We start from the raw sequence: 13,457 nt of genomic DNA, 5'->3' as shown, positions 1-13,457 counted from the left end.
GGCTACCTTTACTCCACACACAGAGATGCGTACAAAGCTCTCCCTCGCCCTCCATTTGGCAAATCTGACCATAATTCTATCCTCCTGATTCCTGCTTACAAGCAAAAATTAAAGCAGGAAGCACCAGTGACTCGGTCTATAAAAAAGTGGTCAGATGAAGCAGATGCTAAACTACAGGACTGTTGTGTTAGCACAGACTGGAACATGTTCCGAGATTCTTCCGATGGTATTGAGGAGTACACCACATCAGTCACTGGCTTCATCAATAGCCAGCAGCATACCACCCTGCATACCACTGTTGGCTTGCTTCTGAAGCTAAGCAGGGTCGGTCCTGGTCAGTCCCTGGATGGGAGACCAGATGCTGCTGGAAGTGGTGTTGGAGGGCCAGTAGGAGGCACTCTTTCCTCTGGTCTGAAAAATATCCCAATGCCCCAGGGCAGTGATTGGGGACACTGCCCTGTGTAGGGTGCCGTCTTTCGGATGGGACGTTAAACGGGTGTCCTGACTCTCTGAGGTCATTAAAGATCCCATGGCACTTATTGTAAGAGTAGGGGTGTTAACCCTGGTGTCCTGGCTAAATTCCCAATCTGGCCCTCAAACCATCATGGTCACCTAATAATCCCCAGTTTATAATTGGCTCATTCATCCCCCTCCTCTCCCCTGTAACTATTCCCCAGGTCGTTGCTGCAAATGAGAATGTGTTCTCAGTCAACTTACCTGGTAAAATAACGGTAAAATAAATAAAAAATAAAATAAATAAGTGTGTCGATGACGTCATCCCCACAGTGACTATACGTGCATACCCCAACCAGAAGCCATGGATTACAGGCAATATTCATACTGAGCGAAAGGGTAGAGCTGAAGCTTTCAAGGAGCGGGATTCTAACCCGGAAGCTTATAAGTAATCTCGCTATGCCCTCCGACGAACCATCAAACAGGCAAAATGTCAATACAGGAATAAGATCGAATCGTACTACACCGGCTCCGACGCTCGTCGGATGTGGCAGGGCTTGCAAACTATTACAGACTACAAAGGGAATCACAGCCGAGAGCTGCCCAGTGACACGAGCCAACCAGACGAGCTAAATACATGTTATGCTAAATAACTTCTATGCTCACTTTGAGACAAGCAACACTGAAACATGCATGAGAGCATCAGCTGTTCTGGACGAATGTGTGATCACGCTCTCCGCAGCCGATGTGAGTAAGACCTTTAAACAGGTCAATATTCACAAGGCCGCAGGGCCAGACTGATTACCAGGACGTGTACTCCAAGCACGTGCTGACCAACTGGCAAGTGTCTTCACTGACATTTTCAACCTCTCCCTGTCTGAGTCTGTAATACCAACATGTTTCAAGCAGACCACCATAGTCCCATAGTTACCACCAAGGTAACCTGCCAAAATGACTACCGACCCGTAAGCACTCACATCTGTAGCCATGAAATGCTTTGAAAGGCTGGTCATGGCTCACATTAACACCATTATCCCAAAAACCCTAGGCCCACTCCAATTTGCATACCGCCCCAACAGATCCACAGATGATGCAATCTCTATTGCACTAGACACTGCCCTTTCACACCTGGACAAAAGGAACACCTACAGTGGGGAGAACAAGTATTTGATACACTGCCGATTTTGCAGGTTTTCCTACTTACAAAGCATGTAGAGGTCTGTCATTTTTATCATAGGTACACTTCAACTGTGAGAGACGGAATCTAAAACAAAAATCCAGAAAATCACATTGTATGATTTTTAAATAATTAATTTGCATTTTATTGCATGACATAAGTATTTGATCACCTACCAACCAGTAAGAATTCCGGCTCTCACAGACCTGTTAGTTTTTCTTTAAGAAGCCCTCCTGTTCTCCACTCATTACCTGTATTAACTGCACCTGTTTGAACTCGTTACCTGTATAAAAGACACCTGTCCACACACTCAATCAAACAGATTCCAACCTCTCCACAATAGCCAAGACCAGAGAGCTGTGTAAGGACATCAGGGATAAAATTGTAGACCTGCACAAGGCTGGGATGGGCTACAGGACAATAGGCAAGCAGCTTGGTGAGAAGGAAACAACTGTTGGCGCAATTATTAGAAAATGGAAGAAGTTCAAGATGACGGTCAATCACCCTCGGTCTGGGGCTCCATGCAAGATTTCACCTCGTGGGGCATCAATGATCATGAGGAAGGTGAGGGATCAGCCCAGAACTACACGGCAGGACCTGGTCAATGACCTGAAGAGAGCTGGGACCACAGTCTCAAAGAAAACCATTAGTAACACACTACGCCGTCATGGATTAAAATCCTGCAGCGCACGCAAGGTCCCCCTGCTTAAGCCAGTGCATGTCCAGGCCCGTCTGAAGTTTGCCAATGACCATCTGGATGATCCAGAGGAGGAATGGGAGAAGGTCATGTGGTCTGATGAGACAAAAATAGAGCTTTTTGGTCTAACTCCACTCGCCGTGTTTGGAGGAAGAAGAAGTATGAGTACAACCCCAAGAACACCATCCCAACCGTGAAGCATGGAGGTGGAAACATCATTCTTTGGGGATGCTTTTCTGCAAAGGGGACAGGACGACTGCACCGTATTGAGGGGAGGATGGATGGGGCCATGTATCGCGAGATCTTGGCCAACAACCTCCTTCCCTCAGTAAGAGCATTGAAGATGGGTCGTGGCTGGGTCTTCCAGCATGACAACGACACGAAGCACACAGCCATGGCAACTAAGGAGTGGCTCCGTAAGAAGCATCTCAAGGTCCTGGAGTGGCCTAGCCAGTCTCCAGACCTGAACCCAATAGAAAATCTTTGGAGGGAGCTGAAAGTCCGTATTGCCCAGCGACAGCCCCGAAACCTGAAGGATCTGGAGAAGATCTGTAGGGAGGAGTGGGCCAAAATCCCTGCTGCAGTGTGTGCAAACCTAGTCAAGAACTACAGGAAACGTATGATCTCTGTAATTGCAAACAAAGGTTTCTGTACCAAATATTAAGTTCTGCTTTTCTGATGTATCAAATACTTATGTCATGCAATAAAATGCAAATTAATTACTTAAAAATCATACAATGTGATTTTCTGGATTTTTGTTTTAGATTCCGTCTCTCATAGTTGAAGTGTACCTATGATAAAAATTATAGACCTCTACATGCTTTGTAAGTAGGAAAACCTGCAAAATCGGCAGTGTATCAAATACTTGTTCTCCCCACTGTATGTGAGAATGCTTTTCATTGACTACATCTCAGTGTTCAACACCATAGTGCCCTCAAAGCTCATCACTAAGCTAAGGACCCTGGGACTAAACACCTCTCTCTGCAACTGGATCCTGGACATCCTGACGGGCCACCCTCAGGTGGTAAGGGTAGGTAACAACACATCCGCCGCGCTGATCCTCAACACGGGGACCCCTCAGGGGTGCATGCTCAGTCCCCTCCTGTACTCCCTGTGTTACGCAAGCCTCTATGAAGAGGGAATGCAACACCCTGCTACAACTCAACTCTCCGTGAAGTGAAGGAGGTATGGACTGTAGGTGTGAGTAAGGATGACAAAAGGCAGAGAGTTGTACCGTTTACAAGGAATTTATTCCGTCACATGGGAATTCATGGGGCGACGCACAATTGGCATAGCGTCGTCCGGGTTAGGGAGGGTTTGGCCGGTTTGGCCGGTAGGGATATCCTTGTCTCAGTATGTAAAAAAAAAAAAAAAAAAAAAAATGCACTCTACTGTAAGTCGCTCTGGATAAGAGCGTCTGCTAAATGACTAAAATGTAAATGTAAATTTTGGGGAAAAGGGGCTGGACGGAACCAAAGCACAGAAAGTAAATATCAAAGCCCCCTCTCCTACCTTACCTGCCTACCCACTACTTACCTAACTTAGCACCACCTGGTGCGCTAACCAAAATACAGGGGGTGGTCCGCCCAGGTCTTTCCTAGTGTGCCTAGACAGTGAATATACTACGGGTATATGTATGCCCGCGGGCCTCTTGCCTAAGCACTCCCAAAGTGCCTTCTCCTTCCCCCCTGGGAACAACTGAATCAGAATTATCCAAATGTAATTAAACAATTTCAAGAATCAAAAACACAGTTCCATTAGCACACACATACCTCAAATCAGCAGCTACAAAAATACTTAACAAAACCTGTCTCTGAGCCACAACCAAGACAGGACATCAAATCAGCTCTCTCTCTCAGCAACAACCACAGAACATAACCATCTCTGTTAGCAACAACCAACATAATGACCCTCAGCCATCAACCTCCTCTCTCAGCAATGATCTCTCAGCAATGATCTGTCTGCAATGATCTGTCTGCAATGATCTTTCTTTTTGAGCAACAGAACACTGGTTTTTACATAGCTTCAGAAGGCATTGGTAATTGGAGACAGCTGCGTCCTGACGAGGGGGCGGGGTCAGCTCTCCAATTAGCCATGGAGTCGACCAATCAGCTGCTTGGGGGGGATTTCAGGAAGCCATCCTGAAACACACACCTAACAAACCACAACACAGAAACTGGGGAACGTAACAACTCATGACTGCACGGCCAGGCCAGACTCCAACACCATTATTAAGTTTGCCGATGACACGACAGTGGTAGGCCTGATCACCGACAACGATGAGACAGCCTATAGGGAGGAGGTCAGAGACCTGACTGTGTGGTGCAAGGACAACAACCTCTCCCTCAACGTGATCAAGACAAAGGAGATGATTGTGTACTACAGGAAAAGGAGTACGCCCCTATTCTCATCGATGGGGCTGAAGTGGAGCAGGTTGAGAGCTTCAAGTTCCTTGGCGTCCACATCACCAACAAACTAGCATGGTTCAAGCACACCAAGACCATCATGAGGAGGGCACGACAAAACCTATTCCCCCTCAGGAGATTGAAAAGATTTGGCATGGGTCCTCAGATCCTCAAAAGGTTTTACAGCGGCACTATCGAGAGCATCCTGACGGAGTGCGTCACAGCCTGATATGGTAACTGCTCGGCCTCCAACCACAAGGCACTACAGAGGATAGTGCGTATGGTCCAGTACATCACCGGGGCCAAGCTCCCTGCCATCCAGGACCTCTATACCAGGCGATGTCAGAGGAAGGCCCTAAAAATGGTTAAAGACTTCAGCCATAGACTGTTCTCTCTGATACCGCACGGCAAGCGGTACCGGAGCGCCAAGTCTAGGTCCAAGAGGCTTATAAACAGCTTCTACCTGCTAAGCCATAAGACTCCTGAACATCTAATCAAATGAATACCCAGACTATTTGCATTGCCCCCCCGCCACCCTCTTCTAAAGCTGCTGCTACTCTCTGTTATTATCTATGCATAGTCACTTTAATAACTCTACCTACATGTACATATTACCTCAATTACATTGACACCGGTGCCGCTGCACATTGACTCGGTACCCCCTGTATATAGCCCCGCTATTGTTATTTACTGCTGCTATTTAATTATTTGTTATTCTTCTCTCTTACATTTTTTAGGCATTTTATTAAAACTGCATTGTTGGTGAAGGGCTTGAAAGTAAGCATTTCACTGCATGGTCTACACCTGTTGTATTCGACGCATGTGACAAATAACATTTTATTTTATTTGAATTGAAGCATGGTGGCGGTTGCATCATGCTGTGGGGATGTTTTTCAGCGACAGGGACTGGGGGACTAGTCATGATCGAGGGAAAGATGAACGGAGGAAAGTACAGAGAGATCCTTTATGAAAACCTGCTCTAGAGCGCTCAGGACCTCAGACTGAGGCGAAGGTTCACTTTCCAACAGGACAACAACCCAAAGCACACAGCCAAGACAATGCAGGAGTGGCTTCGGGACAAGTCTCTGAATGTCCTTGAGTGGCCCAGCCAGAGACCGGACTTGAACCCGATCGAACATCTCTATAAATAGCTGTGCAGAAACGCTCCCCATCCAACCTGATAGAGCTTGAGAGGATCTGCAGAGAAGAATGGGAGAAACTCCCCAAATACAGGTGTGCCAAGCTTGTAGCATCATACCCAAGAATACTTGAGGCTGTAATAGTTGCCAAAGGAGCTTTAACAAAGTACAGAGTAAACGGTCTGAATAGTTATGTAACTGTGATATTTCATTTTTTAAATTTGAAACACATTCACAAAATTGTCTAAAAACCTGTTTTTGCTTTGTCATTATGTGTTATTGTGTGTAGATTGATACATTTTAGAATAAGGATGTAACATAACAAAATGTGGAAAAAGTCAAGGGGTCTGAATACTTTCCGAATGCACTGTATAATCAGTGTGTATCTGATTGGATGTTGAAGAGAAATAAAAGGATGAATTCGAGGCTGAAAGAAGTGACGTTGACGAGCATTACATTGACTAAAGAGTCCAGACTTAAAACAATGAATTCAGAGGAGATGTGCTCAGGGTTCCCATACACAGTCTAATAATTTCAGTTTCTATCGTTCTGCATCAGACGAGGCTAATGCATTTTTAGTGACCTATAGCTCTTCTCCAGAGGGATGTTTTGAGTTAAGGTAATTTAGTTATTTTGAGCACAATTATACTGTGTTCATGACATCTCATAAATTCATAAATACGAGCATATGGAAAAAATCCACTTAAACCCCCCTCCATCTTGTAATTACTAGTGGGAAACTTATCTATCATACCTGTGCTCCGACTTCTCCCACATTGTGAACTCCGACATCACATACTAAGGGAATTAACTTGATAACAGCATTTTCAGCAGAAAATATGTTAGATGTTACATACAAAATACAAATATACAAAGAAGATATACAAAAATAGCATTCATAAAAACCAATCTATTCCTATGGTTTTTGAACACTATACTGTAACTTATTTCCGAGCATGATAGCTGTACTTTTCTTTAATGGATGATGCAACTTGTTCGCCATTAGCCAATCGACGCTCTCAACGAGTCCACATTTAGACCATTTAGCTAGGCCTAGGACCCCTAGACTTAGCGTGAGCAGCAATATCATTAGGCTAGCTAGATGGTTTCGTAATATATGAGGGCTCGTCCAGGATGCTCTGGATTGATACAATGTATATGTTTTTAGTTTTATATGTACAATTAAACACAAAAACTACATTTTAACTGTTTAACATATTTAGTGTTGACAATACCCCAAAAAGACAGGATATTCCAAATTTGACCTATGAACATCAATAGCTGTAGCTGTAACGGCTGTCTAATGCCTCCTCCCCGGATGAGGAGAAGGAGTAAGGGTCGGACCAAAATGCAGCGTTGTATGTAGACATAATGCAGTTTATTAAAGTAAAGTCGAAACACGAAAACACTTAAACAAACTACAAAACAAATAAACGATGTAGACAGACCTGGACTTGATTGCTTACAAATAAACGAAGAACGCACGAACAGGAACAGACTACATACACGAACGACAAAACGAAACAGTCCCGTGTGGTAAAACATACAGACACAGGAGACAACCACCCACAAACAAACAGTGAGAACACCCTACCTTAATATGGTTCTCAATCAGAGGAAACGTCAAACACCTGCCTCTAATTGAGAACCATATCAGGCAACACATTAACCCCAACATAGAAACACAAAACATAGACTACCCACCCAGCTCACGTCCTGACCAACTAAACAAAGTAAAACAAAGGAAAAATAAGGTCAGGAACGTGACATAACCCCCCCCCCTTAAGGTGTGAACTCCGGGCGCACCAGCATAAAGTCTAGGGGAGGGTCTGGGTGGGCGTCTGTCCACGGTGGCGGCTCTGGAGCTGGTCGTGGTCCCCACCCCACCATAGTCACTACCCGCTTTCGTAGCCTCCTCAAAATGACCACCCTCCAAATTAACCCCACTAGATTAAGGGGCAACACCGGAATGAGGGGCGACACCGGAATGAGGGGCGACACCGGAATGAGGGGCGACACCGGAATGAGGGGCAGCTCCGGACTCTAGGGCAGCTCCGGACTCTAGGGCAGCTCCGGACTCTAGGGCAGCTCCGGACTCTAGGGCAGCTCCGGACTCTAGGGCAGCTCCGGACTCTAGGGCAGCTCCGGACTCTAGGGCAGCTCCGGACTCTAGGGCAGCTCCGGACTGTAGGGCAGCTCCGGACTGTAGGGCAGCTCCGGACTGTAGGGCAGCTCATGACTGGAGGGCAGCTCATGACTGGAGGGCAGCTCATGACTGGAGGGCAGCTCATGACTGGAGGGCAGCTCATGACTGTCTGGTGGCTCATGACTGTCTGGCGGCTCTGGCAGCTCCTGACTGTCTGGCGGCTCTGGCGGCTCCTGACTGTCTGGCGGCTCTGGCGGCTCCTGACTGTCTGGCGGCTCTGGCGGCTCCTGACTGTCTGGCGGCTCTGGCGGCTCCTGACTGTCTGGCGGCTCTGGCGGCTCCTGACTGTCTGGCGGCTCTGGCGGCTCCTGACTGGCTGGCGGCTCTGGCGGCTCCTGACTGGCTGGCGGCTCTGGCGGCTCCTGACTGGCTGGCGGCTCTGGCGGCTCCTGACTGGCTGGCGGCTCTGGCGGCTCCTGACTGGCTGGCGGCTCTGGCGGCTCCTGACTGGCTGGCGGCTCTGGCGGCTCCTGACTGGCTGGCGGCTCTGGCGGCTCCTGACTGAATGGCGGCTCTGGTGGCTCCTGACTGGCTGGCGGCTCTGGCGGCTCTGGCGGCTCCTGACTGACGGACGGCTCTAATGGCTCGGGACAGACGGGCGGCTCTGAAGGCTCGTGGCAGACGGACGGCTCAGATGGCGCTGGGCAGACGGACGGCTCAGATGGCGCTGGGCAGACGGACGGCTCAGATGGCGCTGGGCAGACGGATGGCTCAGATGGCGCTGGGCAGACGGATGGCTCAGATGGCGCTGGGCAGACGGATGGCTCAGATGGCGCTGGGCAGACGGATGGCTCAGATGGCGCTGGGCAGACGGATGGCTCAGATGGCGCTGGGCCGACGGATGGCTCAGATGGCGCTGGGCAGACGGATGGCTCAGACGGCGCTGGGCAGACGGATGGCTCAGACGGCGCTGGGCAGACGGATGGCTCAGACTGCGCTGGGCAGACGAGCAGTGCAGGCAGCTCAGACGGCGCTGGGCAGACGAGCAGTGCAGGCGGCGTTAGGCAGGCAGGCAGTACAGACGGTGCTGGGCAGACGAGCAGTGCAGGCGGCGTTGGGCAGACGGCCGACTCTGACCTGCTGAGGCGCACAGTAGGCCTGGTGCGTGGTGCCGGAACTGGTGGTACCGGACTGAGGGCACGCACCTCAGGGCGGGTGCGGGGAGAAGGAACAGTGCGTACAGGGCTCTGGAGACGCACAGGAGGCTTGATGCGTGGTGCCGGAACTGGAGGCACTGGGCTGGAGACACGCACCACAGGGAGAGTGCGTGGAGGAGGAACAGGGCTCTGGAGACGCACTGGAAGCCTGGTACGTGGTGTCGGCACTGATGGTACTGGGCTGGGGCCACGCACCATAAGGCGAGTGCGGGGTGCTGGAACTGGAGGTACTGGGCTGGGGCGGGAAGGTGGCGCCGGATATACCGGACCGTGCAGGCGTACTGGCTCCCTTGAGCACTGAGCCTGCCGAACCTTACCTGGTTGAATGCTCCCCGTAGCCCGACCGGAGGTGGAATAACCCGCACTGGGCTGTGTAGGCGAACCGGGGACACCATTCGTAAGGCTGGTGCCATGTACACCGGCCCGAGGAGGCGTACTGGAGGCCAGATATGTTGAGCCGGCTTCATGGCACTTGGCTCAATGCTCATTCTAGCCCGCCCAGTGCGGGGAGGTGGAATAACCCGCACCGGGCTATGCACACGTAGAGGAGACACCGTGCGCTCTTCCGCATAACACGGTGTCTGCCCGTACTCCCGCTCTCCATGGTAAGCATGGGAAGTGGGCACAGGTTTCCTACCTGCCCTCGCCACACTACCCTTTAGCCCCCCCCCCCCCCCCAAGAAATTTTTGGATGAGCCTCTCGGGTTTCCAGCCGCTCTGCCTTGCAAGCGCCTCATAATGCCGCCTCTCCGCTTTTGATGCCTCCAGCTCCGCTTTGGGGCGGCGACACTCCTCTGGCTCTGCCCAGGGTCCTTCTCCGTCTAGAATCTCCTCCCATGTCCATTCCTCCTTGTACCACTGCTGCTGTTGCTGCTGCCCGTTTCCACGCTGCTTGGTCCGGGTTTGGTGGGTGATTCTGTAACGGTTTTCTTCCATAGTTGAAGGAGAGGACCAAAATGCAGCGCGGTTAGTGTTCAACATGTTTAATCTGACAATAAATGGGAACACTATACAAACAACAAAATAACAAATGTGAAAACCGAGACAGACCTATCTGGTGCAGAACACAAACACAGAGACAGGAAACAATCACCCACAAAATCCCAACACAAAACAAGCCTCCTATATATGATTCTCAATCAGGGACAACGATTACCAGCTGCCTCTGATTGAGAACCATATTAGGCTGGACACAGAAACAGACAAACTAGACACACAACATAGAATTCCCACCCAGCTCACGTCCTGACCAACACTAAACAAGCAAAACACATAATAACTCTGGTCAGGACGTTACAGTAGCAGGTGTAATAAGCTGAGTTTGCTGTAAAACTTTGGTGCACATTTCAAAATTGGAAATTTTCGTACGTGCCAAGTTGGAGGTAGAAATTCCTTTATCCGGATGTTTTAATTACACAACCAAAATGTAATGCTTAAGGCCTTTACTTTGTGCAGTTTTCAGAGACTGAATAGCTCAACTGATGGCAACCGACTCACACATGTTACAGGATGACTTTTAATTCCCATTCAAAGCAAAGTAAAAACATGTAAACATATTTATGACTCATTGACAGTCAATGCCATAGACACAAAACAAAAATGTGCATCAGAGTTGTATCTTTCTTTAGAATTTGTTGGGCTGTTTCTAGCCTAAAGCACAAATACCTCAATTCGTCAACAGCCTTAATTCGTCGGGGCATGACTCTACAATGTGTCAAAAGTGTTCCACAGGGATGGTTGCCCATATTGACTCCAATGCTTCCCACAGTTGTGTCAAGTTGGCTGGATGTCCTTTGGGTGGTGGACAATTCTTGATACACATGTACATTCTTGAAACTGTTGAGTGTGAAAAACCCAACAGCGTTGCAGTTCTTGACACAAACCAGAGCGCCTGGCACCTAGTACCATACCCCGTTCAAAAGCACTTAATTTTTTGTCTAGCCTATTCACCCTCTGAATGACACACATACACAATCCCATGTCTCAACTGTCTCAAGGCCTAAAACTCCTTCTTTAACCTGTCTCCTCCCCTTCATCTACACTTATTGGAGTGGCTTTAACAAGTGACATCAATAAGGGATCATAGCTTTCACCTGGATTTACCTGATCTATGTCAATGGAAAGCGCAGTTGTTCTTAATGTTTTGTATACTCGATGTACAATAGATATACAATCAACATACGCTGGTTGACTTGAGTGAGGATGTATGTGATAATATTTTTCTCCTTCAACAAATATGAATTAGCTGAATTAGCATTTGACATACAGTATTAGAACTAGCGATACCCAGTAGATTCAGAAAGTAAACAGCATAGTGGGTCAATTTCCGTAACAACTAAGAGTGTTGAAGCGCGAGGCTCAACCCCTCCTCTGTTTTGATGCCAAGGCTACCACGCTGGGAACAGTGTGAAGTGAACCCCTGCACAAGCACAGATACTGCGTGTGAAGTCTTGCATCTCGCTCATCTCAATATCTGAGGTGCTGTTTGTGGCAACGTCATTTCGCTGAGTCTACCTTTAACATGTGCAATTGTAGCTGTCCATCATTTTGAATATAGCAGTCCAAACTTAAAGATTGTTTTTAATCATATCAACAACACATTTTTTTAAATATTCAAATGGATGTTGACAACTCTGTTGGATTTCTTCAATGTCTGTTCAGTGGTTCTCTATATTAGAATGCTAATTTTTGAGGCCTATCGTCGTTAAAGAAAACCTCTGAATGGATCGGAGAGCCGCTTGATAAGCCTTTAGAGCAGGATTCCCCAACTGAACAGGTGATTTTATTTGACCCCCCCCAAAAAAGTGTTTTATTGTTGGACATATGACTGTTAAAACACCAGCAAATCATCTCCAGGTGATTTTAATTTTGGAAATCCAAAGTATTCCCACGTATAATAGAGAGATACACTATATATGCGGTGTATAAAATTGAGCACACAGCCATGCAATCTCCATAGACAAACATTGGCAATAGAATGGGACTTACTGAAGAGCTGTGACTTTCAATGTGGCACCGTCATAGGATGCTACCTTTTCAACAAGTCAGTTCTTCAAATTTCTTCCCTGTTAGAGCTACCCTAGTCAACTGTAAGTGCTGTTATTGTGAATTGGAAATGTCTAGGAGCAACAATGGCTCAGCCGCGAAGTGGTAGGCCACACAAGCTCACAGAGTGTTGAAGCCCGTAGCGCGTAAAAATCTGTCCCCGATTGCAACACTCACTACCGAGTTCCAATCATGAACTGCTAGTTGGGACCTTCATCAAATCGGTTTCAATGGCCGAGCAACAGCACACAAGCTTAAGATCACTATGCGCAATGCCAAGCGTCGGCGTGGAGTGGTGGTGTAAAACTCGCTGCCATGGGACTCAGGAGAAGTGGAAACACGTTCTCTGGAGTGATGAATCATGCTTCATCATCTGGTCGTCCAACAGACAAATCTGGATTTGGCAGATGCCAGGAAAATACTACCTGCCCCAATGTATGCCAACTGTAAAGTTTGGTGGAACAGGAACAATGGTCTGGGGCTGTTATTCATGGTTTGGGCTAAGTCCCTTAGTTCCAGTGAAGGGAAATCTTAACGCTACAGCATGCAATGACATTCTAGACGATTCTGTGCTTCCAACTTTGTGGCAACAGTTTGGGGAAGTGTCACACCCTGATCTGTTTCACCTGTCTTTGTGATTGTCTCCACCCCCCTCCAAGTGTCGCCCATCTTCCACATTATCCCCTGTGTATTTATACCTGTGTTCTCTGTTTGTCCGTTGCCAGTTCGTCTTGTTTGTCAAGTCAACCAATATTTCTGTGTCAGCTCCTGCTTTTCCCCAGTCTCTCTTTTCTCGTTCTCCTGGTTTTTGACCCTTGCCTGTTCTGACCCTGTACCCACCTGACCACTCTGCCTGCCCCTGACCCTGCCTGCCGTCCTGTACCGTTGCCCCTGTTGCTGTAATGAACATTGTTACTTCGACATGTTCTGCATCTGGGTCTTACCTTGATACCTGATAGGGAAGGCCCTTTCCTGTTTCAGCATGACAATTCCCCCGTGCACAAGGTGAGGTCCATACAGAAATGGTTTGTCGAGATCGGATGAATTGGAACGCCGACTGCGAGCCAGGCCTAATCGCCCAAAATCAGTGCCCGACCTCACTAATGCCCTTGTGGCTGAATGGAAGCAGGTCCCCACAGCAATGTTCCAACATCTAGTGGAAAGCCTTCCCAGAAGAG

This window comes from Salvelinus alpinus, chromosome 7 (assembly GCF_045679555.1).
Source record: "Salvelinus alpinus chromosome 7, SLU_Salpinus.1, whole genome shotgun sequence".
In the NCBI taxonomy this organism is placed as follows: domain Eukaryota; kingdom Metazoa; phylum Chordata; class Actinopteri; order Salmoniformes; family Salmonidae; genus Salvelinus; species Salvelinus alpinus.
This window is presented reverse-complemented; position numbering follows the sequence as displayed.